Consider the following 23,317-nt stretch of genomic DNA (forward strand, 5'->3'; position numbering starts at 1 on the left):
GACTGGCATGAGGAGATGCCCTGGGCCAGAGAACCCAGACTTGTGCCCAGGTCTGCTTGCCTCTCTGTCTCTGAAAGGCTTCCAAGTCCAATGCGGGACAGCGGCAAAGTCAGGGCTGTGGCTCGGAAGCAAGACGGCCTGTGCGATCCTGGGTCCTGGCCACTTGTGTGTTCTTGGGCAACCATCAATTGATGGTTCTCTACCTCACTTTTCCCACAGGTAAAACAGGGTTAATAACAGTACCTATTTCATGGGGCTGTTCTGAGGCATAAGTATATTAACATTTGCACATGCTCAGCACATGTGTCATTTGCTATAATCATTGTGGTTATCGTTGCCATTCTTTTTTCTCTCAAGAAGTCCAGCTCAGAAGACCCTTCTCTGAAAAACCTTCTGGTGGCCCACACCTGTCCTCCCTGCCTGGCTGGTCCTTCCCTTCCCTGTGTTCCTGGCATACTGCATTCCCATATTTGGCTTTATCACAATTTGCTTCCACATCTGCCTCTCCCTCTCCCAAAGCACAGTCTGGCCCCCAAGAGGAGCCTATAAGGGCCTGGTGAATGAAGGAGTGTATGCGTGAATGAACAAGTGCCAGCTTAACCTTTCTATTCCCCAGCCACTAACCACACCGTGACCTTGGACAATGTTATTACCACCCACCTCATCCTTTCTGGACCTCAGTTTCCCCAGCCATGAGCTGAGGTGGGTCAGCCCAGCAGCGTCACCTGCTAATTACCTGCCTGGGAGTAACTTCACACAACAATCCTAGGACGAAGGGAGGTTATTATGCCCATTTTACAGATGGGAGACCTGCTGCCACCATCCGTGGCGAAGCCAGGCCCGTGAGACTAACCACTGCACGACACTGCCTCCCGCCTCTGCCGGCACGGAGAGCAAGGAGGAAGGGCCAGGGTTACCTGCGGCCTGCCCCTCTGGACTGAGCATGTCTGTGATCCTGGCTCCAAAGCTAAGAGCCAGCCCATCAGCCTCCATGGAGGCTGATCCTCCTCCAGCGCAGCCCAGCTGGCCAGGACCACGCCCAGGCGCCCATGTACGGCCAGGGAGACCTGGCTGATTTCTGCCCCTGCCCAGAGTCGGCATTTTCTCTGACAGCAATTTTCTCTCCACCTCAGGCTCGTGGAGCTGCTTGGTACCAGGGCGAAGCCACCCCGACCCGCGGCTCGTGAGCACCTGGCATGTGGCTCGTGCCCGTCCAGATGTGCTGTTGTTACATCCACACCAGCGCGGAAAGCTGCTTGTCACGATAAAGAAAGCCAACTATTTCATTATTAACTTTAAAACATCGATTACAACTTAAACTGATCATATTTTGCATATATGTACTGGGGGAAGTAAAACATATTAAAATTAATTTCACTTGTTTACTCTTGAAAATGTGGCTACTAGAACATTTTTAATTGCCTCTGGGACTTCGCATTTGTAGCTCAAATTATATCTCTATTGGGTGGCACTGTCTTAGAGTTCCAGCCACTGGACCCTTAAACCCTTACAGAACTCCACCTGCTTCGGGGCGGGGCCTCTGGCTGGCCTGGGGGTGGGGGAGGGGAGGGAGCAGAAAATGAAGGGGAGGAGGGATGGAGGGGCGGGGGATGGGTGGGAAGCGAGCCATCCTCAGTGGACTAGAAAGTGGCCACCCGGGTTTCTGGTCTTGGCTGTGGGTGGCTGTGCTGGCTCCAGCCACAGGTTGGGATGGGAGGGGGCGGCGGGAAGGGGAGGGGTCAACAGCGTGTTTCGGGCCAGCCCTCCTGCCCAGGCAATTATCTGCACAGTCCTGGCTCTCCCAGGGTAACAGCTTGGACAAAGGCTCAGCGGGGGTGTCAGCTGGTGCTCGTGGCCTGTGCATTCAGGTCCCTGCTCCCAGATCAAAGGCACATTGGTACGTCCTTGTGCGCACAGGGGCTTCAGCTAACCGGCTCCCTGCAGGCTCCATTCCTTTGAGGCTGCACAGGCATTAACCCTGTCCACTCTGGAGCCGGGTCCTTGGGAAGTGGGGAGCCGTGTCACGAAGGGGCTTTTCTTCCCCAGCCGCCCTCCCAGCCCCCAGAAATCTGGGGAAGTCCTGCAGAATCATCCTCATCTCTCTCTGAGGTGAACACGCCCACCCCAGAAGCCGGGGATGCCCTCATTTACATGCATTTGCATCTCATTTATTCCAACACTCAGGCAGAAGCTGAGGCTAATTCAGCTGACAGCAAAACCTCACTGGCTTGCTCTGCTCAAGTGATTCCCCAGGCAGGGAAGAAAAGGGGATCCTTGAGACCAGGCCCCCTTCTGGACTGGGAGCTGTGGGCAGAGCTCAGGTCCAAAGGGGCACTTTGGAGCCAAGCCCTGGATTCAGCCCAAGCCTCCTGCCTTTTCGTCCCGCTTCCCCGCAGTAAGGGTGGGGCCTGGGGGCTAGGAAGTGGCAGGTCATCTCATCTGAGTGTTCCGTGGTGTTTCGGTGGCAGGTCAGAGGAAGTGCAAACCCTCCACTGGGCACACGGCACTCCCTCGCCCCAAGCTCAAGTCTCCTCCTCCCGCTCCCCTCCAATGCCCATGACTAAGGATCTATAATGTGCTGAGCAGCTCTGAGCTGTCAGTCAAGGCCCAGCACTGCCTCCGGCTCTGGGTCTCCCGGGTGGAGACCTGGATCATCCACTATTCAGAGACCAGAAGTTGGAGAGCTGGCTCAGTCACCCTGGGCACTTCGGCCCCAGACCCTGTGGCAGCTATACCCACACAATACATACAGCCGGGCCAGAAAGGTGCCCCACTGTGGCTCAGGAAACGCCCTCCAGGCATAGAGGTGCCCCCGAGATAGCAATCAGCATCCCAAGTCTTTCTCTGACCCGGTTCCTTCCAACTCACTTTTCTCAATCCCTGGGTCAAAAAAAGCCTCCACAGGGGAACTGTGTACAGATGCCATGGCAACCGAGGCATTTATGGGGGCACCTACTGTGTGCACTGAAGAAGACACAAATCCCCCAGAGAAACCTAGGAGTCCCCAGAGGGAGAAGCCAATCCACTAATCCACAAAGTTCACGCCACAAAACTGTCCAGAACACAGCAGAGCCAAATGTGCGACCCTTGAGCCTTAACACTCTTTTAAACTGAGGCATAATATACACCTAAAAATGCACAGATTTTAGGTGTACGGTTGGTTGAGTTTTAACAAATGTGTATATATGCCTGTGTAACTACTGGGGCTTCCCAGGTGGCGCTAGTGGTAAAGAATCTTTCTCCACCGCAGGAGACCTGGGTTTGATCCCTTGGTCAGGAAGATCTCTTGGAGAAGGAAATGGCAACCCACTCCAGGACTTTTGCCTGGAGAATCCCACGAACAGAGGAGCCTGGTGGGCTACAGTCTATAGAGTCATAAAGTCAGACACGACTGAAGAGAGTTAGCAGGCATGCGCATGTAACTACTACCCCAATTAAGATGGCTCCCCACTGTCCCTTTCCAGTCAACTTCTCTTGACTTCTATCACTGCAGATTAGCTTTGCCTGTTCTAGAACCTCTTATACATGGAATCACAACGTATGGGCTCTTGTGTGTTGTGTTCTTGCTTAACATAATGCTTTTGAGACTTTTACATTTTATTTGCTGGTGAGTGCCATTTAAATTTGGAGAAGGCAATGGCACCCCACTCCAGTACTTTTGCCTAGACAATCCCATGGACGGAGGAGCCTGGTAGGCTGCAGTCCGTGGGGTCGCTAGAGTCAGACACGACTGAGCGACTTCACTTTCACTTTTCACTTTCACGCATTGGAGAAGGAAATGGCAACCCACTCCAGTGTTCTTGCCTGGAGAATCCCAGGGACGGGGAAGCCTGGTGTGGCCGTCTATGGGTTCACACAGAGTCGGACACGACTGAAGCGACTTAGCAGCAGTAGCAGCAGCAGCCATTTAAATTACTTGTGCAATTCACAGGAACACAAGTGACCCATCTGGGGACAAGTCCTTAATTCAATCATAAAGCACAGGGCTGGAAGGGACCCGAAGTCCAGCCGTCTCTGGGGACGATCGGCCCCGGGGGATTCTTACGGAGTTTTTTTTTTTTTTTTCTTCTTCCCTCAGACATTTCCCGAAATGGAAGCTCAGCAATTATACATATAATAGGCACCCAGGCCCAGCAAGCGAGTGGGGGCTTTCCCCTGCATTTCTAGTTTCATTATCAACTAGCTGTCGCTTTATGTAACTGGCAGTCTGCACTGCCCGTGACCCAGCACGGTGGCAGGGTTGGCACCGGAATGGGCTTCTGAGCTCCTGGGCCTTCCCCTGCTCAAGTCTGGCCATGGTGGGCAGGCCTCTGTTGCTTACCCTCTCTGTACCGCTACACCAGTTGGGTGTCCCACGGGTGGGGCCCTGGGCCCTAAAGGGAATGGGCCCAGGGCTGGGATTTTTCCCAGGAAGAGGCCCAGAAGCAGGCAGCAGTGCTGGGCAGCAGAGAGCAGGCACCTTGGCTCTTAGAGGCTCTCTGGACCACTTCCCTGCTCTCAGCCCAGGTCGATGAGGCTGGGGCTTTGATGGCCACTCGAGAGGTATTGACTGGGATGGGCTGGTCCCTCCCATGGCCTGATCTCCCCCTGCCCCCATCTTAGATCCTCCTGGGTACCTCCCAGTCCAGATGGAGGGATGCTAATGTAGCCTGAGAACTGAGTTGGTACTTCAAGCCAGATTACCCTGCCCCCCATCCTGCTGTCCCTATTAAAATTGCCTCCTGAGCCAGGTTCTTCCTTCACACAGGCCTTCGAGGAATCAATACCAGCCAGAAAGGTGTTTACTACCCTCCTGATGCCAGCAAGAGCCTTTCTACTGTTCAAAATCCATTCCCAGAAAGCCCGGGGACTGCCTGGGCAAGGCCTGGGTGGGGCCAGGGAGACACCGCTCTAGGCCTAGTGCCAGCTGCGTGCCCGTGTGACCTTGAGTCTAGGGGGCAACCAGCAGCGGCCCTGGCCTCCTGGGGCTCTCAGGAGGGAAGTGAATGCCCTTGGAGATGACGGGCAGTGGGATCTCCAAGTGGGTGAGGCATCTTCTCGAGCCCACACAGACTCCGGGAGAGTACCTTTGTCCTTCTACTCAGCTAATATCTCTGTGGGGACGTGACTTTCCACTGTCTCCCTGGGAGATTTAATCAGAAGAAATGAAGAGGAGAGAAAGAGAAAGAACTCCAGCCTCAGATCATAAAGATTCTTCCGAAAACAGGCTGAAAACTTGACCTGCTCTCTTTTGCCTCTCCAAATGCTGTGCGCTTTCCATGGCTGGGCTCCCATTCCACCTTCTCCAGGCAGCCTCCCCTGGCTGTTCCTGGCCACACTGACCTCCGGCTGGAGAGACTAAGCTCCCAACTCCAGCCTCGCATTTACTCCTGGGCAGACCTCTCTCTGGCTTGTGGGAGAACCGGGGAGGCCCTGAGGTCCTTTTCTGCTCTCCCAGAGTAGTAAACAGAGTGAGGAATGAACAAGAGATGGACAGGCTGTCCCACCAGACTCTGGTTTCGACAATCACAATGAAATTTTCTGCTGGGCCTGGGGCACACCAGGTACTCCTCCAGAAAACAGAGTTGGAGTGCTTGCTTAGGCAGCACATATACTAAAATTGGAATGCTACAGAGAAAATTAGCATGGCCCCTGCCCAAGGATGACACCCAAATTCATGAAGCGTTCCTTTTTTTTTTTTTTAGAAAACAGAGTTGGAGATGGATAGACTATGGACGTCCAAGCTCCCCACACCAAGGCTGTGGTGACTCTGCAGAGATGGGTGAAGCGGGCCTGCCAGGAGAGGTGATATCACTTTCAGAGTCCGTGAATCAGATGGCTCCAACACTCTGCCAGCTGTGGTGGCTGCCCCCAAAAAGCCTAGTCCTGGATTTCCTCCACCATTTAAGGGCCCCAGGTCCCAGGAATTGACTTGGGGGTCTCTATAAATAGCACCCATCCCATATTGATCATCTTAAAAACACACAGTACGTTCCAGGCCCACAGAGAGGAGAAAAGTCTAAATATAGTGTCATCCCCAGGAACTGCTGCCTGTCCGAGGTGAGTGGTATAAGCAGCACATAAGCAAAGGGGTGGTCTGAGGGGGCTGAGAACTGGGAGGGCAGGGGGTACAGACACAAGGGACCTCTCCATCCCCACACCAGTCCCTCTGCTCCAGCACAGCAGCCAACCCTGCTCAGAAGTTTGGTCCTGCCCCAGGCCTTTGCACTGGGAGTCTTCTCTTTACAAGACACTCTTGCCCCAGATCTCCTCGGGATTGCTTCTTTCGTGTTATTCAGGTCTCAGTTTAGTCTCCTCCTTCAAGATGCCTTCCCTGACCAGCCTGTCTAGAGTCACTCCCATCTCTCCACCACCTCATCCTGTTTTATTTCCTTTATAGCACTGGTTGGGCTTCCCTGGTGGCTCAGATGGTAAAGAATCTGCCTGCAATGCAGGAGACCTGGGTTCGATCCTTGGGTTGGGAAGATCCCCTGGAAAAGGGAATGACTCCCCACTCCAGTATTCTCGCCTAGAGAATTCCACGGACAGAGGAGCCTGGCGGGCTCCATAGGGTCACAAAAAATCAGACACAACTGAACGACTAACCCATAGGGTTGCAAAGAATTGGACACGACTGAGTGACTAACACACACACACAGCACTGGTCAAAATCTAAAATTCTCCTTGGTGTCTATTTGTTTCATGGCACCCAGCCTGTCTTTTCCAACAGTATGTAAATTTTATGAGAGCAGGTATTATATCTGAGTTGTACAGCTTCTAGAAGGTTCCCTGGCAGAGATTATGTGTTGGACACCCAAACCAGGTGCTCTCCAACCACCTAAGGCTGAATTCAGCCTCAGACCACCACCACAGGCAAGTCTGGGCTGGCAGAGGGCAGTGGGCATCGAAGCCCGGGCTCACTTTGAAGCCCCACCCTTCCGTGACTGTGCCTGCACCGTCCAGCCTCTCTCCACGGGCTGCCCTGGCTTCATCTTCTTGACCCTGTCTCCTTTGTGCATTTAGCCATAGGACTTTTGGCCCAGCCCCTCTACTTCTGGAAACCTGCTCTTGACAACCTCATCTTATCCCCCAGACATCAGCTTTCTGGAACCCTTTTCTCTCCTCAGAGCAAATCTTCCTCTTCTTCCTGCCCCTCGCCCCCAGCAGGAATCACAGTTCCTGCCATCAAAATCACCCTCTCAGAGCAGCATGGGAAGAGTCACTTCACCCTAGGCCTTCCTGACCAGCCCACTGGACAAACCAGAGCATCCGAGAACACCATGGGCACGCTTTCACCTCACAGATCTCCCGCCCTCCCTGGGAGGGAGAGGCATCTTCCCCATAAGCTCGCGCATGTGGACATACCGCACGGACACACGCCTGCCCGTCCACCCCAGGCCCTCCTACAGCACCCCCTTGAGCCCACCTCCCCCTGGCCTGCTCCCCTCTATCTCCTCCCTCTTAAACCATCAAACTCTTTGAAAGAGCTGTCTACACATGCTCTCTGCACGTCCTCACCTTCTGCTTGCTCCTTAACCTACTCCAGACTGAAATTCCATTCTCACCAATTCATTCATTCATTCATTCAACAACACACCCAGCACCACATTCGGTGGGTGTCAAGAGGGAAATTTCTGTGGTCAAGGTCACCAGCACACTCACAGTCGCTCAATCCAATGGACACTCATTTTAAAATTATGCATTCTTTTTCATCTATCCACGAGCTTCTCAGAATGTATCTTAACTCTCCCTGGCAGAATCAGGAGACTCCCGGGACATGTGCCCTCCGTGCTTTCTGTGACACCTCCCACTGCTGGCTCTCCTCCCACCTCTCTGACTGCTCCATCCCAGCCTCCTCTGCAGACTTCTCCAGCCTCAACTGTTGCAGTGTCTCAGGGCTCTCTGGACTCAACTCTTTTCTCCCACCCTCTTCTCCACATTAGGATTGCCCTGGTGCTTCCAAAACTACTGATGCCTGGGCCTCACCTCTAAGTCGAATGAACTAAAATTTCTGGGGGTGGAGCCTGGGCATAGATTGATTTTGTTTAGAAAGCTTTCAAAGTGATGCTAATATCATCAGGGTTGAGAACCACTGGTCTGCATTCTCACTGAACAAAATATAATTAATACTGCCATGGCCCCAATGACCAGCCTCTGCGGATGATTCAAAGTTTCTGCCTCCAGCCCAAATCTCCTTCCTAGACCCTCGACCTTTCCCTCCAACTGACTGTAGGGTGTTGGCATCTCCCTGGAAATACTACAGGTTCAGATCAGGACCCTGAAACATTCATCACCTTCTCCTTGGTTCTACATCAAGCTGATCAACCCAGATTCCACTCGTCCATCCTCCCCTCACAGTGTGATACGGCAGCAGTGAACCTCACTAGTGAGCAACTGAAGCTAGGGGTGGGAGAGGGCATATCCCTTAACAGGGAAGGAAGTGGGACACCACAAGTTCTGTCGCCTGTGGTCATCTCCCTGTCCCTGTCCTTCAGCTGAAAAACTTTTGGCGGAGCCCATGGTCTGCACTGGACAGGTAGTACAATGCAAAGCTGTTAGACTGACACCTGGGCTCACACTCAAGTCCCGCTACTTGGTAGATGTGTGATGGTGCGCACGTTACTTAACCTTTCTGGGCCTTTAGTTTCACCATCTACAAATTGGTCCTTATTATGGTCTCTGCCTCCAGGGTTGATTCAACGATTCAGCAAGATGAGTCTTATAAAGTGCTTAGTGCTGTGCCTGGCTGGCAGAAAGCACTCAGTGAATGTTCGCTATTTTTAGTACCATTACTGAGGATAAATTCCCAATTCCTGAGCGGAGCTCACAAGGGCCCCCGTGACTGTGACCTTGGCTTTAGCTTCCACTCTTCTCTTCCTCATACCATGGGACCCGTCGGGTCACTGAACAATTGTACTGTTTCACATCTCTATGCTTTTGTACCTGCTAGACGTGATGGCTAGGCTGCACCTTCCCCACCTAGAAAACTCCTATTCATCCTTCAAAATCCAGCAGGAAAGTTATTTTTGTTAGATAGATACCCTTGACTTTCCTGGCCAAAGATAATCACTCCTCTTTTGAGTGGAGTGGGGATACACTTCTACGGCTGCACACTTTTCCAATAAGCTTCCCAAGGGTCAGCAGGAATCAGCTTCCTATGAAGAGAACTGAGACTGCTGTTTACCACTGTCCCATGTTGGCCCCAGAACTCCCTTCTCCTTGGATTCCCTAAACACCAGCTCCTGTGCTCCCCAATTCCCAGCCCTCTCTGGCACTCCCCACCACTACACCGAGTTCCATCTTCATGTTGAGTGAGTCAATCCTGGAAATCTTCCAGAGGACCTTCAAGCACCACAGAGTCACTACCAAGTCCCCCAAAGGCATAGCAGCTGGCTGTACCACACTGGGCTGAATGCTGGCTCTTGGCACCCCAGGGCCAGTTCCCTTTCTGCTCAGATTCTCTGGGATCAGTCCTAGGTCAATTCAGCTCTCAGAAAGTAGATCTCAAGGCATCTTCACCCTGAGTGGGGCCCCCAATCCACTGACTTCTCAGGTGACCTTGTATTAGTCCTTGACCCACTCAGCCTCAGTTTCTCTCCACCCTGGCATGACGTGGTGATGATGATAGGGTTGGATTAAAAATTCACTGAGGCTCATTTCAGCACAGGACTGGACATTCTGGTATAAAAGCTATGTTCCCGACTCTGGCAGTTCTCTGACCCGACCCGACCCTCACTCCTGTGACTGCAGCAATGCTTAAGCTATCAGCCCATGCCACTCTCAACCCACCTCCCAGCTCCATTACCGCCCACTCTCCTGCACCTGCCCAGTTCTAAGGGGGAAAGGCTGATGGCAGCAGTAGGGGCCTGGGCTTCTGATGGCGGGGCCTCTGCCACTCAGGGACCCTCTGGATCCTGAAGGGCTGTGGGAATCAGGGAGAGGGGAGACGTGCTGCTGCATGATGGGCTCATATGCAGCATCCACATGATGCTGTCTAAGCTGTCTGTGGAGGTGCCTGGGGTCTCAGCAGGATGGGAGGAGACAGCTGGGGGAATGGAATACCAGCCCAGAACCCCAAGAGGAGACTGATACCATCACTCCCACTGGTCTTAAGCACTAAGGAGAGAAGATGACTCCTGCCACAACCTCGGCCATGGCTTCCGGATTCGGCTGTGCGCTGACCTCCAACAGGTGTTTGCAAGGCGGGCCTAAGGCCAGCGCCTGGTCCCCAGCATTCCCCTCACCACGAGCACTCTCCACATATCCAGCCCCCACAAGGTTAGGAACCTCTGCTTCCTCCCAGGGCGCCACCAAAGGCGATCAAATAACAAGTAGAAAACGGCCTTCGGTCAGGGCGCTTGGATCTGCCCCGTCAGAGCGAAGAGGGCAAAGAACTCGCCCGATCCCAGCGCACAGTCTCCCCTGGAGAGAGCCCACGGAGATCCCTCCGCAGCCAGGGCTCACAGAGACCAGATGTGTCCCCGTTAGGGCGTCAAGAGGGCACAGAGCTCTCTTTATGTTCGGAGCGCGCAGAGACAGGACACACGACATACATCTTTTCCTTTCGGGGTCCACAGAGATCTATCCCCGGTCAGGACACGCAGAGATCTCACCCCAGAGAGGACAGCCCCGGCGGACTGCTCTACAGGGCCCAGAGAAAGGAGGGTGCATGGCCCCTTCATTCCCAGCCCTGCTCGGTCAGTTCCCCCGCTCTCTGGAGTCACACTCACTGCGCTCCTAGTCGCTGTTCTGACCTTGGGGTCTCCGGCCTCCGGAATCCGGGTCCCAATCCCAGACCCTCCCCGAGTCTGCGCCAGGATCGGCCGGGAAGCCGGGGCCGCAGCTCCCCCTCCCCCGGCCCTCGACAGCGAACTGGGAAACCCGGAAGGAAAGGGAAGGGGAGGGGGCGCGCGCCGGCTAGAGACGCCCCCCTTCCCGGGGATACCCTCCAGCCAGGCTGCTCTGCGCCCCTTCCTCTCCCTCCCCTGCCCTCGGGGGCAGAGATGGGGGAGGGAGCCTGCCGGTGGACCCGGGGCTGGGGAGGGGGCGCGCAGGGGTTGGAGGCTCCAACCCTCGGGGAGGAAAGTTGGGCGGCGGCAGGCAGAGGGGATTCCGCCGGGCCGGGGCTGCTGGAGGAGGCGCTCGCTCACCTGCTGGTCCCCCGGCCCGGGTCCCGGGATGGGCGACAGCGGCTCGGCACGGACTGGCTCGGCGCGGGGCTCCGGGCACCGGGCGCAGGCTCAGCGGCCCCGGGGGCGCGATCCCCGCATCCCACGGGCGCCGCCGCCGTCTCGGCTCCGCCGCTCGGCTCGGGCTCCGGGGCTCGGCGGGCGGCGCGGGCTCGGGCTGGGGGCGGGGTCGGGGGCGGGCCCCGCCTGGGCTCGGCCTGGGGCTTGGGGCCCCAGGCTGGCTCCGCCCCAGAGCGACGCGCCCCGGACTCCGCACGTGGCGCTCCGCCCGCTCTCAGGGTGAAGTCCTGGGCACCCGCCGGGGCGCACACCCCCGCGTTGACCTGGGGGCGCCCCGCCACAGAAAGCGGCCCACGCGGACACGACAGACGCGCGCAGACCCGGCACACGCGGGGGTACACACATAGCCACCCGGAGACGCTTTGCTACAGCCACCTACGCCTACGCGGACAGGCAAACACCCTGGCACACGCGGGGTACACACTCACACATGCTCACTGACTCGGCGACCCTACCACAGCCCTCACCTCTGTGGACACGGACAAACACTGACATTCGCAGACACCTGCTCTCATAGACACACAGACACCCACACGGACACAGGCAGACACATCACTGACACACACAGACACCGAGGCAGACATACTGTGACAAACTCAGGGACACCTGCGTGACTCAGAGACACATATCCACTGACACACTGACACAGAGACACACGCATAGAAAACCACAGTCTCCTAGAGACACATGCACACACACAGCACAGAAGTCTGCACAATGGTGGACACTTTCATACTGACACATTGGTACTGACAGAAACACCCAGACCAGAAACAGCCAACACAACAGACACAACCAACACGGGGACACCCACACTGAAACATACACACTCACTTCACCCTGTTGATCTACAGGAAACTTACACCTTGACACACCCGTAGGCACTCACCTGCTGGCACTGGGACAGACTGTCTCTCACACACGGATGCAGAGACCCGCACAGTGACTGGTACAGTCATTCACACACACAGGCTGACCCACAGGGAGACATACCCGGGAACACACATCCTTCTTTAAAAGAAACAGGCCACCAGTTTTTGCCCACAGGCCAGAAACATCTTTGGAAGGGACGGGCTATTGCCCAGAGTCAACACAGGAGCACACACATAAAAACACACACAGAGATACACAGCCTTTGTCTTCTTCCCCAGCAGCCTTCTAATCTCTCCTGACATTTTTTTCAACGTTCCTAAATGTAAATAGCACTTTCAGAGGGCACCCAGGTGCTGTGTTTGGCAGTTTGGAAGCTGTGACTTGCCTCTCCATTTTCGGGATCTTGGAGACATCACCAGGGGGCCATCCTCCATTTGGGACCTGGGTGTGGCGCTCCAGGGATCACTGGGTGCCTTACCTATATACTGAGGAGCTATCTGTCCCTACAGAAGGTCAGTCTGTAGGAAAGTTCAGGACACAGGACCCTTTCTGGCCAGGGGTCTGATAGGGTGGCTGGCGCCAGATAAGATAAACCACATTCCCACCTCCTGCTTCTGGTCCCCTGATGGGTCTCAGGTAGGCCAGCATCTCCCACTAGCGGCCAGAGAGGGAAGTGCAGGCAATGTCAATTTTTAGCACCACCTGACCCCATGCCTCTTAGGTGGGAGGAGAGGACAGCAGAACCTAGGTTCTCCCTGAGGTTTTCCACCAGGCTTCTGGAGCCCCAGAATGAAGATTCAAACTTGCAAACGAACTCGGGCCAAGAAGGAGACTCAGAACGGAGGCTGATGTGGGGGGGTGGGGGGCGGGCTCAGAGAGACTCTGTGCTCCATCTACATCTAGCAGAGGTGGGCTTCTCACACTCCTTATGGTGGGCACCTGGATTTTGCTCACAGGAGAGGTATGCACCCCAGATTTAAACAAGGGCAAAGAAGCTCATTAGAAGGAGGAAGAAAAGCTCTGATTCGGTTCGGATTCAGAGATTCAGCAAACATATCTGGTGGTCTGAGAGTGGCGGCAGAGGGCAGGAAAGGTTAATGGACCAGAGACAGGGCACCTCCCACAAGGAGCCCTTGTCAAGATCTGGGAGACTCCCTTCTCTTTGCCAGACCCCATTTAATGAAAGCTGGAACATCCAAGGTTTTAAAAACTGTTGCCTTTTTTCTGCTCTTCGCCCTAGCTGAGGTTCACAGTTGGGTTAAGCGCTTTGTGCATCCACAGAGGATTCCTTCCCCTCCTGTATTACTTCCTTTTGTTTCTCCTCCCTGCTACCACCACCTTGCTGTCAGCTCCCTCCCCACACAGGAGCCCTTCCTTATAGGCAGGTCTTTAAATATGTACACATCTTTGTAAAATATGCAGTATTGTGTTTGTGCCTATGGATTTTCATATGTGTGTTTACTGCCCCAGCAATTTCGTTGTTGTTGTTTTACTTCTATTGAAACTACATATGGAAAAGTGCACAAACCCGAAGTGTTCAGTGCAAGAGTTGTTTAACCCTGTTAGTTGAACCCATCCCTATAGCCAGCACACAGGTCAAGAAACTAAACGGCAACGGCACCCAGACCTCCCCTTCCTGCCCTCTTCCTATCACCAGCACTTCTCCCCTGAGATTAACTACTACACTCACAGCCAACTCCCTAGGTTAGTTTTGTCCAGTTCTGATATTTATTTAACTAGCATCAGATAGTACAAATGCTTGTGTCTGGTTCTTCTGATTAGGTTTGTGAGCCTCATCCCTGTGGCTGCTTATAGTCATATATATAGTTCATTTGTCCTCATTGCATAGAGTTCCACTGTGTGAATACCCCACACTTTATTTATCTACTCTTTGGCTGACGGGCATTGGTGATTCTAGCTGGGGGTTACGACGACGAGCACTGCTATGACCGTGCCGGGGTGTGAATTTCAGTGGCCATCTGTGTGCATTTCTGCCAGGGGCATACCCGGGAGTGGCGTTGCTGGGCCACGGGAGGGAGTGTGCTCACTTTTAGGAGGCACGGCCAAATAGTTTTCCAAAGTGGTTCTACCAACATACTCCACCAGTGGTGAATGTATAGAGAATTCTGGTTCATCTGCATCCTCTAGCACTTGGTATTTTTGTCTTTTTCATTTTAGCCACTTGAGTGGGTGGGAAGAGGTTTCATATTGTGGTTTTAATTGGCATTCCCCTGATGACTAATGAAACAGAGCGTTTTTCATGGTTTATTGGCCATTTGTGTGTATGTGCTTTCCATTTATATAAAATGGGCATTGTTCTAACTTTCATTCTTTTTCTTATGTTTCTCCCTTAGTGCTGTGATTTTGAGCTCTATCCATGTTTTGGTGTGGGCAGCTAGTTCTTGGCTTCTGATAGCTGCAGTGTTCTGTGTTATGCACCCAACAAGTTTTATTTATCCAGTCCCCTTGAGAGGGATGCTAGGTAGGGTTGAGGATGGAAGAGTAGTAACTGGCTTGTGTTTCTGTTGGCTTCATTCTGCTGATGCCTGAGGCGGGGTGGGGGGAGGTGAAGAAGCAAGCTGATTCAGGGTTCAGAATCCACTGGCACTGAGCACCAGGCATCTTAGAAGGTGGAGGTGCAGGTTGGGGCTAAAAACAGGAGGTGTGGGGAAAACCGCACACAAAAACCCACAGCCCCAGGCAGATGCCTCCTCCCTACCTCCCCAAGCTAAGGGCCGGTCCTTCCCCATCTACTCGACTACCTCTGGCTCTGGGGGCGGGCATCTGGCAGGAGTGGGAAAACTTCCTGTGAGTAAAGGGATCTACTGAGAGCTCTGGTTCTCTCTGCAGGTGCCATAACTCTGGCAAAAGACTGAGGAATTCTGCGTTGAGAAAATGACCAGCCCAAGAGAAAAGACCTCTGATCCTGGGCACCTACCCAGTCTTGTCCACTGGAAGCCCTGCCGCCTGGGAGCTGTGCTCCCTCCACGTGCATTGCCATCTTATTTCTCCTTTGTCGGTCTCCCCTCTGGAGGCTGGACAAGCTGAGTATTTGCCTGTCCAATTTCCCTGTAGCTGGGGCTGGCCACGTGATTCTTGAACGGCCTGGAGTCATAAGCAAAGCTTTGCTGGGGAAGGGCGGATTCTGGGAAAGCAGTTCCTCTCCTGATAAAAGAGGACAGGAGCAGTGGGGTGAGCTGTCTTCCTTCTTCCCCTTCCTCCTGCCTTGAATGAGGGCACGATGCTTGGAGCTGATGAAGCCATCACGTGGCCATGCAGGGAAGGCCAGAGAGTTGGAGGGTTGGCCCCAATGACCATGATCCCCAGAGCCCCCCACTTCGTACTTTCTTTCACCCCTTGTGCAAACAGACGAAACCAGATTCTCTGTCATTTGCAACCAGGTTGTGTTGGATGGGGAGGAGTCTGGAAACCCGGGTGCTCTTAATACAAACTGTATACCAGCTCTCTTGCTTTTGGCCTCACCTCGCCGCCCCACTTCCTGAGGTACCCACTGTCTGAGTTCCAGAAATGTCCTGGGGTTTTGAGGTGGAGGAGTTCTTTGCACTCCTTGGCACACGTCCCTCGGTGGGCTCTTTGAATTCAACCTTCGCCGCTCTGAAGTCAGTTACCATTCAAACTTTCAACAAGTTGTCATCATATCTACTGTTGCTTCCTCTTCCAGACGTTTTGTCCTTGTAGGGAGGGTTTATGTCTTTTAAAATTGTTTCGGTATAATTTTAGTGAAATTTTAAGAGTTGCCTTCAGTCCACTATATTTTGAAGGAAGTCCTCCATATCAGTTTCTCCTCTAGGTAAGTTTAAGTAGCAATCACATGGTACCCTTGTGGGTTGTCAGTGTTCTCCTCGGAAGGGGCTTTGCTCATGGTCAAGGCCAAGGACACGTGTGCTAAGTCGCTCAGTCATGTCTGACACTTTGCAGCTCCATGGACTGCAGCCAACCAGGCTCCTCTGTCCATGGGGATTCTCCAGGCAAGAATACTGGAGTGGCTTGCCGTTCCCTTCTCCAGGGGGTCTTCCCAACCCAGGGATCGAACCCAGGTCTACCACATTGCAGGGAGATTCTTTACCGTCTTAGCCACCAGGGAAGCCCAAGAATACAGGAGTGGGTAGCCTATCCCTTCTCCAGGGGATCTTCCTGATCCAGAAATCGAACTGGGGTCTCCTGCATTGCAGGCAGATTCTTTACCAGCTGAGCTACCAGGGGATGGTGACCTGATGCCCCCTTTATACCTAGATGAAGGACAGGCTAACACTTATTGAGGGACCATTGCCAGCTGGGACCTGCTGTGTCCTACTTGCACCTTCAGCCCTAGTCACACCCAGCCCCTTACCTCTGCCAGCTCCAGCACAAATGATGCCGGTCTTCAAATGAAGAGCCACCCCTTCCTCCAGACACTCGACTGCCATCTGCTGGAGAGTTGAGAGAAAATAGACGTAAATCTCTGATGGCTAAGAATGTGCATTTTGCCCCCAAATTGTGTGAAGCACAGCTGTATGTGGCTGACTGCTCCTGCCTTCACCTCGACCATCTCTTCCTCATAAACTGTCATCCCTCACACATCAGCTCTGACCAGTGTAGTGAACTAGAGATCCAGGCTTGGAGGGTGGGAAGCTCAGATGGGATCAATTACTATTGTCCACGTGAACTCGGATGACACATATAACCTTTCCAGACTTTACTCATATACAGAGTGGAATAACTATATCCCCACCTGACTGAGTCGTTGAGAGGATCAAATGAAATAACACGTGAGAACTACAATAAATATTTTACAGGCTGAACTTGTTGGCATTTGTACTGACTGAAGCCTGTTCACCCTTTGCCTTCAGTTGGATTCCCTAGAAACACTCTGAGATGGAGGTTTTCATGTATGAGGTTTCTAGGGAGCGGACTGGGGTTCAACGTCCGTGAGGATGTGAGGGAGCAGTGTTGGGCAGAGGAGACGTTGATCTCCAATGCAGCTGCAACAGAGGCTTCAGCCAAAGGCCACAGGAGACTCTGGAGCGGGGTGATCCCGTGGAGCTGTCCCCAGTTGAGACTGGGGAGAGTGAGCAACCTTTTCTACCTGAACTTCAGTCATCGGTGGTATCATGGTGAGGCAGCTCCTGCAAGGCAGGGGCAGTGCTCAGAGTGGGTGCAGCTTTGAGCTGTCAGCAGCCATACTCCTGGCAGCTGGAGGGATAACAGTACCTCGATCCTAAGAGGGGCTCTTGGCGGTTTGCCGCAGCATCCCCCTTCCCTGGGTCGTATATGTGGGGGAGGGTGTTGGTCTCAGCAGATGTGATATGGCAGGTGTTGGAAAAGAGCCAAAGATGGATTCTGTGCACAGAAGAACCATCCGGGGTCTGGATTTTGTAGAATAAGAAGCACTAGCCTGCTGTGGCCAGGGTCAGATCTCCCGGGCTTCATTTCTTCCACTCAGCTGCCCTTGCTCCCAGCTTCGCCTGTGTGAAGCATATTCCATAGGCGCATCCCAGGTCCACATAGGGCAGCCTGCTTCCTGTTCTGTCCCACTCCACAAAGGACACGTGGTCACCCCGAGTCCTGCCACCTTCATGACTGTGACGTGGTTGCCCTGTGCCATAGCTTGTATCAGCACAGTCGTGGATTCGAGGAAGAGGTTCAGTAGGAGAGACTCGAGGCCGGGAACCAGAGTCTGGGCTCCTGAGTGCAGCCCACAGATGTGCTTATGGGAGGGGATGTTGAGGGCAGCTCAGTGCGTCTGACAGTTTGTGGTGCTACAAATGTCTTTAGGGAGGACATGCACTGTCCTCTTTGGTTCCCACCATTTCTTTCTCTATCATGTTTTACGTTGTATTATGCATTATAATACAATATATAATACAATATTATAATATATTATATAATACAATACAAGAAGAGGGTTCTCCTCTTCTGGATGAGGGCCCAGCACCCCACGAGGACTCCGGAGCACCCCATGTGGTCACGTGAACGAAGATCAGAAGTAGGTGGGTGCTGATGGGAGGGATGGAAATTCTGGGCTCCGGGTAGGGAAGCGGTTCGGGGCAGGAATGGAATTGAGGCTGATGGAGGGTGAAGCTGGTTACAGGGGAGCTGGGGAGCTGTGCTCAGAGCTAGAGGCCCCCGCCAGATGGGCACCGTGCTTAGTCACAGAGCTCGTATCACGGTTTGATTTTTCTGCCTTCGTGAAGCATTTTTATTGAAACGCATAACTTGAGTGAATCTCAAATGTGTCACGCTTGGTGAAGGGAGTCAGCCTCAAGAGGTTACATATACTGAAAGATTCCATCTATACGGCATTCTGGAGAAGGCAAAATTAAAAGAACAGGAAGCAGATGTGCGGTCGCCAGGGGCTGGTGTGGAGGGAGGTGTGGCGTTGGAGGGCAGCACGAGGGAGGGAGCGTTTCAAGGTCTGGGTCGTGACCGTGGTGGTGGTTACACGACTCTGCACTTGACAGAAACTCAGAACTGTACACTAAAAAGGATGAGTTTTCCTGAATGTAAATTAAAATATAAATACAAAATTTAAAAAGAAAAAAGGAGGCATCTTTACCTTTTTGAACAGGAGTGGTATTTCCTTCAGGAATGTGTGAGTGTGTGGGTGTGGGTGTGGGTGTGTGTGGAAGAGAAAGAAGAGGTGTGTGTGGTTCTTGAAGAGACAATGGTCAGAGCCGCTGTTCCGAGCCCCAGAGAGCTGGAGAATAGGGTCTGTGGACTGCAGGCATTCAATCTCCACTGCTCTGTATGTGAGCTTGAACCGAAGGCTCTGGTTGCCCAGAAACAGGGGTTGTGGACTTTAAAACGAAAGCCTGGATTTTTTTTTTTTTTTTTTGGTTTGTTTGTTGGTTCTTTTTTTTTTTTTTCCCAGACACTTCCTCCCTAGTGCTGCCATGGTAGACAGCAAGGGAGGGAGCCAGTGAGTGAGTCCTGGCTCCACACCTAGAGAATCTCTGAGCTTTCTCAGCTCCTGCCCCTCTCCAGCATCCACAGCGTCCTAAGATTAAAAGCTTCACAGATACAGAAAGAGAATATGGGGTCAGCAGCCCCAATGACTCAAGCCCTGGTGCTGGGCAGACCAACTCCCAGAATCCTCTGGGCCTCAGTTTCCCCGTCTCTAAGACAAAAAGCCTGTGGGGATTATGATATTCTCTGACATTTCGCAAGAGTGCTGTAGCAATGAAGGAAGGAAGCCCACAAGGCCACAGGCACCCAAGGAAGAACTCTGTCCACACGCTGACATGTGTCCTGGGGCGCCATGGCTGGCAGATCACCCAACCCCCTCTCCCCCACCTCCACACTCCTGAGAGAAGAGGGTGAGCCAGGGTGCCCAGGCCTGACAAGAGACTTCAGAAGACTTTGTAGGGAAATTGGTTTTTTCACTGCAAGTCATTGCTTTGGGCCAGAAAATGCTCAGAACTGGCAGCAGCTGACAAAAGCCGCCTCTTGTCTGTGAGTGTATCAGCTTTTGAAGAGATAAGAGGCAGGGGCTGGAGTGCAGGCTTCTCAAGAGAAGGCTGACAGGAGAACAGAGGAGCTGCCTCCCACTCTCGCCTGCTCATAGCATTGGGGCTGCAGGGCGGGGACATCAACCATGCCAGCTCCATCACTGCTCTCAAGGGAGGGGATGGTCCCGGGACAAGGAGTGGCCTGCCTCAGGCCTGGAACTGGCAGTGGCTGTTGTTGCTGGGGTCCCTAGGGGTGACTCTGGGGCCCTGGCATCTTCAATGTGCACCGTGGGAGTATGGAGCTGCTCTGGACTCGTAATTTCTGAGAGGTGCAGAGAACAGGATCCCTGAGGCCCCCATACTGGAAAGGAGTGTCAGGAACCAGATCAGCCTTGCTTCCCAAGGAGCTTGGCTTCATCTTTTAGCTATCTGCATCTCCAAGCTGAAGCTAGAAGTCCTTATCACTTATTTAGATAGAGAGTAATTTAGTATAAAGATTGTTAATGAGGTATTAAGTTGTCAATTAGGTAACTGAAAAGGTGGAAAGAGAACCCTTTCTACGGTGGGTGGTGTGCCATTCCCTGAGGGTGCAGCCAAAGCTGTGTGCATAGTTAGAGTGGAGGACCGGAACGTAGAAGGGATTGTGTTCTTGTTAGAACTTAGTCACGTGGAAACACCTAGTCATGAGGGGGGCTGTGAGAAAAGAAATGTGGGCAACTTCCACTCATGCCTTCAGAAAGAAAGAATGCGCCCTCCCCTTTCCCACTTCCTACTGGCTAGAATATGGATACAGCAGTGGGAGTCAGGAAAGCCCTCTTGAACCATGAGATAAAAGCTTCATGGTGAAGTTGTCAGAGTAGCTCAATAGAAGGATGGTTCTGGAGCTGCTTTTCAGTCCTAGACTTCTCATCTGGACTTTTATGTGACAGAGTAATGAACCTCTGACTGTCTAAGCCTCTGCTATAGGAGCCAATGCTATATTCAGTCCATATTAACTGATACAGAATAAAGCATTTGGCAAAACCCAACACCTATTCATGATACAACCTCTCACTCGGTTAGGAATAGAGGGAAACTTCCTCAACTTGAGAAAGAGAATCCATAAAAAACCTACAACTGAGATCATATTTAATGGTGAAAAACAGGATATTTTCCCTCTAAGACTGGGAAGCAAGGCAAGGATGACTATTCTCATCAGTCTTATTCACCATAGTACTGGAAGTTCTAGCCAGGCAAGAAGAAAAAGAAGTAAAAGCATACACATTAAAAAGAAAGAAAGCTCCCTATCTGCAGATAACATTATCTATTAGAAAATCCCAAGGAATCTACAAAAGCAAACTCCTATAACTAACCGATGAGTTGAAGCAAGATCCCAGGATACAAGATCAACACACAAAATATAATTACATTTCTATATACTACCAGTGAGCTGAAATTAAAACACAACTATCATTATAATTACTCCAAGGAAAATGAAATACTTACATGTAAAGCTAGTAAAACATGTATAGGATCTAAATGCTAAAAATTATAACATGTGAATTTTAAAAATTCAGGAATATCTAAATAAATAGAGATACATACCATGTTAATGAATTGTAAGACTCATTATAGTGACTATGTCAATTCTTCCCAAATTAACCTACAGAGTTATTGCAATTTTTGTCAAAAATCTCAGCAATAGTTTTTGTAGACATTGACAAGTTTATTCTAAATTCTATATGGAAAGGCCCAGGATTTACAATAGCCAAAATAATTTTGAAAATAAAAAGTGGGAGGAATCACTCTCCTCAATGTTCAGGCTTACTACATATCCACAGCAATCAAGACAGTGGAGCACCGGTGAGGGGCTAAGCACAAAAATCCCTGGAATGGAAGACAGAACTCAGAAAAAACCCACACAAAATGTCCAGCTGATTTTTGACAGAGGTGCAAAAGCAATTCAATAGAGTAAGGATGAAAGTGAAGTGAAACTTGCTCAGTCATGTCTGACTCTTTGTGACCCCATGGACTATACAGTCCATGGAATTCTCCATGCCAGAGTACTGGAGTGGGGAGTCTTTCCCTTCTCCAGGGGATCTTCACAACCCAGGGATCAAACCCAGGTCTCCTGCTTTGCAGGCGGATTGCAGGGAAGCCCAAGACTTTTGAATAAATGGTGTAGGAGCAACTGGATATCTCTAGGCAAAAATATGAACCGAAACCCAAACCTCAAAGTTAACTCGAAATAGATCACATACTTAAATGTAAATGTAAAACTAAAAAACTTTTAGAAAAATATGTAGGTGAAACATTTCAGGACTTAAACCTGACATAAAAAACATGATCCATAAAAGGAAAACTTGGCCAATTGCATCTCACCAAAATTAAAAAACTTTTGCTCTGCAAAAGATACTGTTAAAAGTATGAAAAGACAAGCTGCAGTCAGGGACAAGATAGTTGCAGCTCACGTACCTGACAAAGGACTCCTATCTAGAATATATACAAAATTCTCTAATCTCAACAGTAACACTAACCCAAACAATAAAATTGAAAAATGGACCAAAGACATGAACAGATGTTTCACTGCAGAGGATTTACAGATGACAAATAAGGACATGAAAAGATGTTCAACACCCTCAACCACCAGGTAATGGGTCAATGAGGGTTTGCTTGTGGAATTGTCCTTTTCTGCTTTCCTCTTTATTTTAAAGTTAGAATAAAAATTAGCAAGAAAGAAATTCTATCCAAACCAAATAAATCAACAAACAAGAGTTAAGTGAGTGGCGTCTACACCGTTGTTCAGTCAAGTTTTGCCGTGAAGGAGAGCAGGGAGATGGGCAGGAGGAAGACCCAGGAGGAGGGGGAAGGAGGTGCGTGTGTCTTAAGGTGGGGGATAAAGAACATATTTGAAGGCTGATGGGAATGAAGACACTGACGATGAAGAAGGAGGGTGGATGAGGATGTATGTGGTCCGGAGCACAGACTGACTTTTGATTTCAGCAGAAACGTTTTTCCATTTTAGGAGGAGAGAACACAGAGAATACACTCACTGAGGCGGGTGAATTGGTCTATTTGCTGGTGGGAAGTTGTCTGATAACTTTATTCTTTCAATGAAGTGTAAAAGGATGTTAAATTGTAAGTGTTGATTGAGACACCAAAATATAATACATCAGACATGTTAAAGTAAGGTGCAAGAGCAAGATGCAAATTTTTGAAGAAATACTGACATGACTCTTAAAACCCCACCTACACTGCGGGTGCAGGAGGAAGGCTGTCAGGATGATGATGGAAGGGTTTTTCGAGGTCCAGGTGAGAAAGGGCCACCTGAATCCTGGGTGAGAGTCTTCCAGGATTCCTTGGGGCGGCTGCTGCTGCTGCTAAGTCGCTTCAGTCATGTCCGACTCTGTGCGACCCCACGGACGGCAGCCCACCAGGCTCCACTGTCCCTGGGATTCTCCAGGCAAGAACGCTGGAGTGGGTTGCCATTTCCTTCTCCAATGCATGAAAGTGAAAAGTGAAAGTGAAACCGCTCAGTCGTGTCCAACCCTCAGCGACCCCATGGACTGCAGCCTTCCAGGCTCCTCCGTCCATGGGATTTTCCAGGCAAGAGGACTGGAGTGGGGTGCCATCGCCTTCTCCGTCCTTGGGGCTAGAGGAATCCTGAAACCATGGATCACCTATATATGCTATGAGATATGCTTTTTTTTTCCCTGGAAGTCCTGCAACTACCCTAAAAGTTAAATGTATTGTTGAACAGACCTATGCCAACACTTCAGAGACAGAGGA

The 23,317-nt window shown here is 51.6% G+C and overlaps 1 protein-coding gene and 1 non-coding gene across 3 annotated transcripts in view; one reads left to right on the forward strand and one right to left on the reverse strand.

Moving 5' to 3' along the window:
* The window catches only part of SCN5A (sodium voltage-gated channel alpha subunit 5), a 105,154-nt gene extending 93,887 nt beyond the window's left edge, over positions 1–11,267 (reverse strand). For both annotated transcript variants that reach the window (XM_070776067.1, XM_070776066.1), the window contains exon 1: positions 11,130–11,267. The gene's annotated coding sequence lies outside the window, so the exon portion shown is untranslated. The remainder of the gene's footprint in view (positions 1–11,129) is intronic.
* Positions 5,570–5,676, forward strand: LOC139178736 (U6 spliceosomal RNA). The gene has a single exon (XR_011563230.1). It is a non-coding gene; the product is annotated as a U6 spliceosomal RNA (small nuclear RNA).
* Positions 11,268–23,317: the final 12,050 nt, after the last annotated feature.

The sequence above is a fragment of the Bos indicus genome, chromosome 22, assembly GCF_029378745.1.
Source record: "Bos indicus isolate NIAB-ARS_2022 breed Sahiwal x Tharparkar chromosome 22, NIAB-ARS_B.indTharparkar_mat_pri_1.0, whole genome shotgun sequence".
NCBI classification, from domain to species: domain Eukaryota; kingdom Metazoa; phylum Chordata; class Mammalia; order Artiodactyla; family Bovidae; genus Bos; species Bos indicus.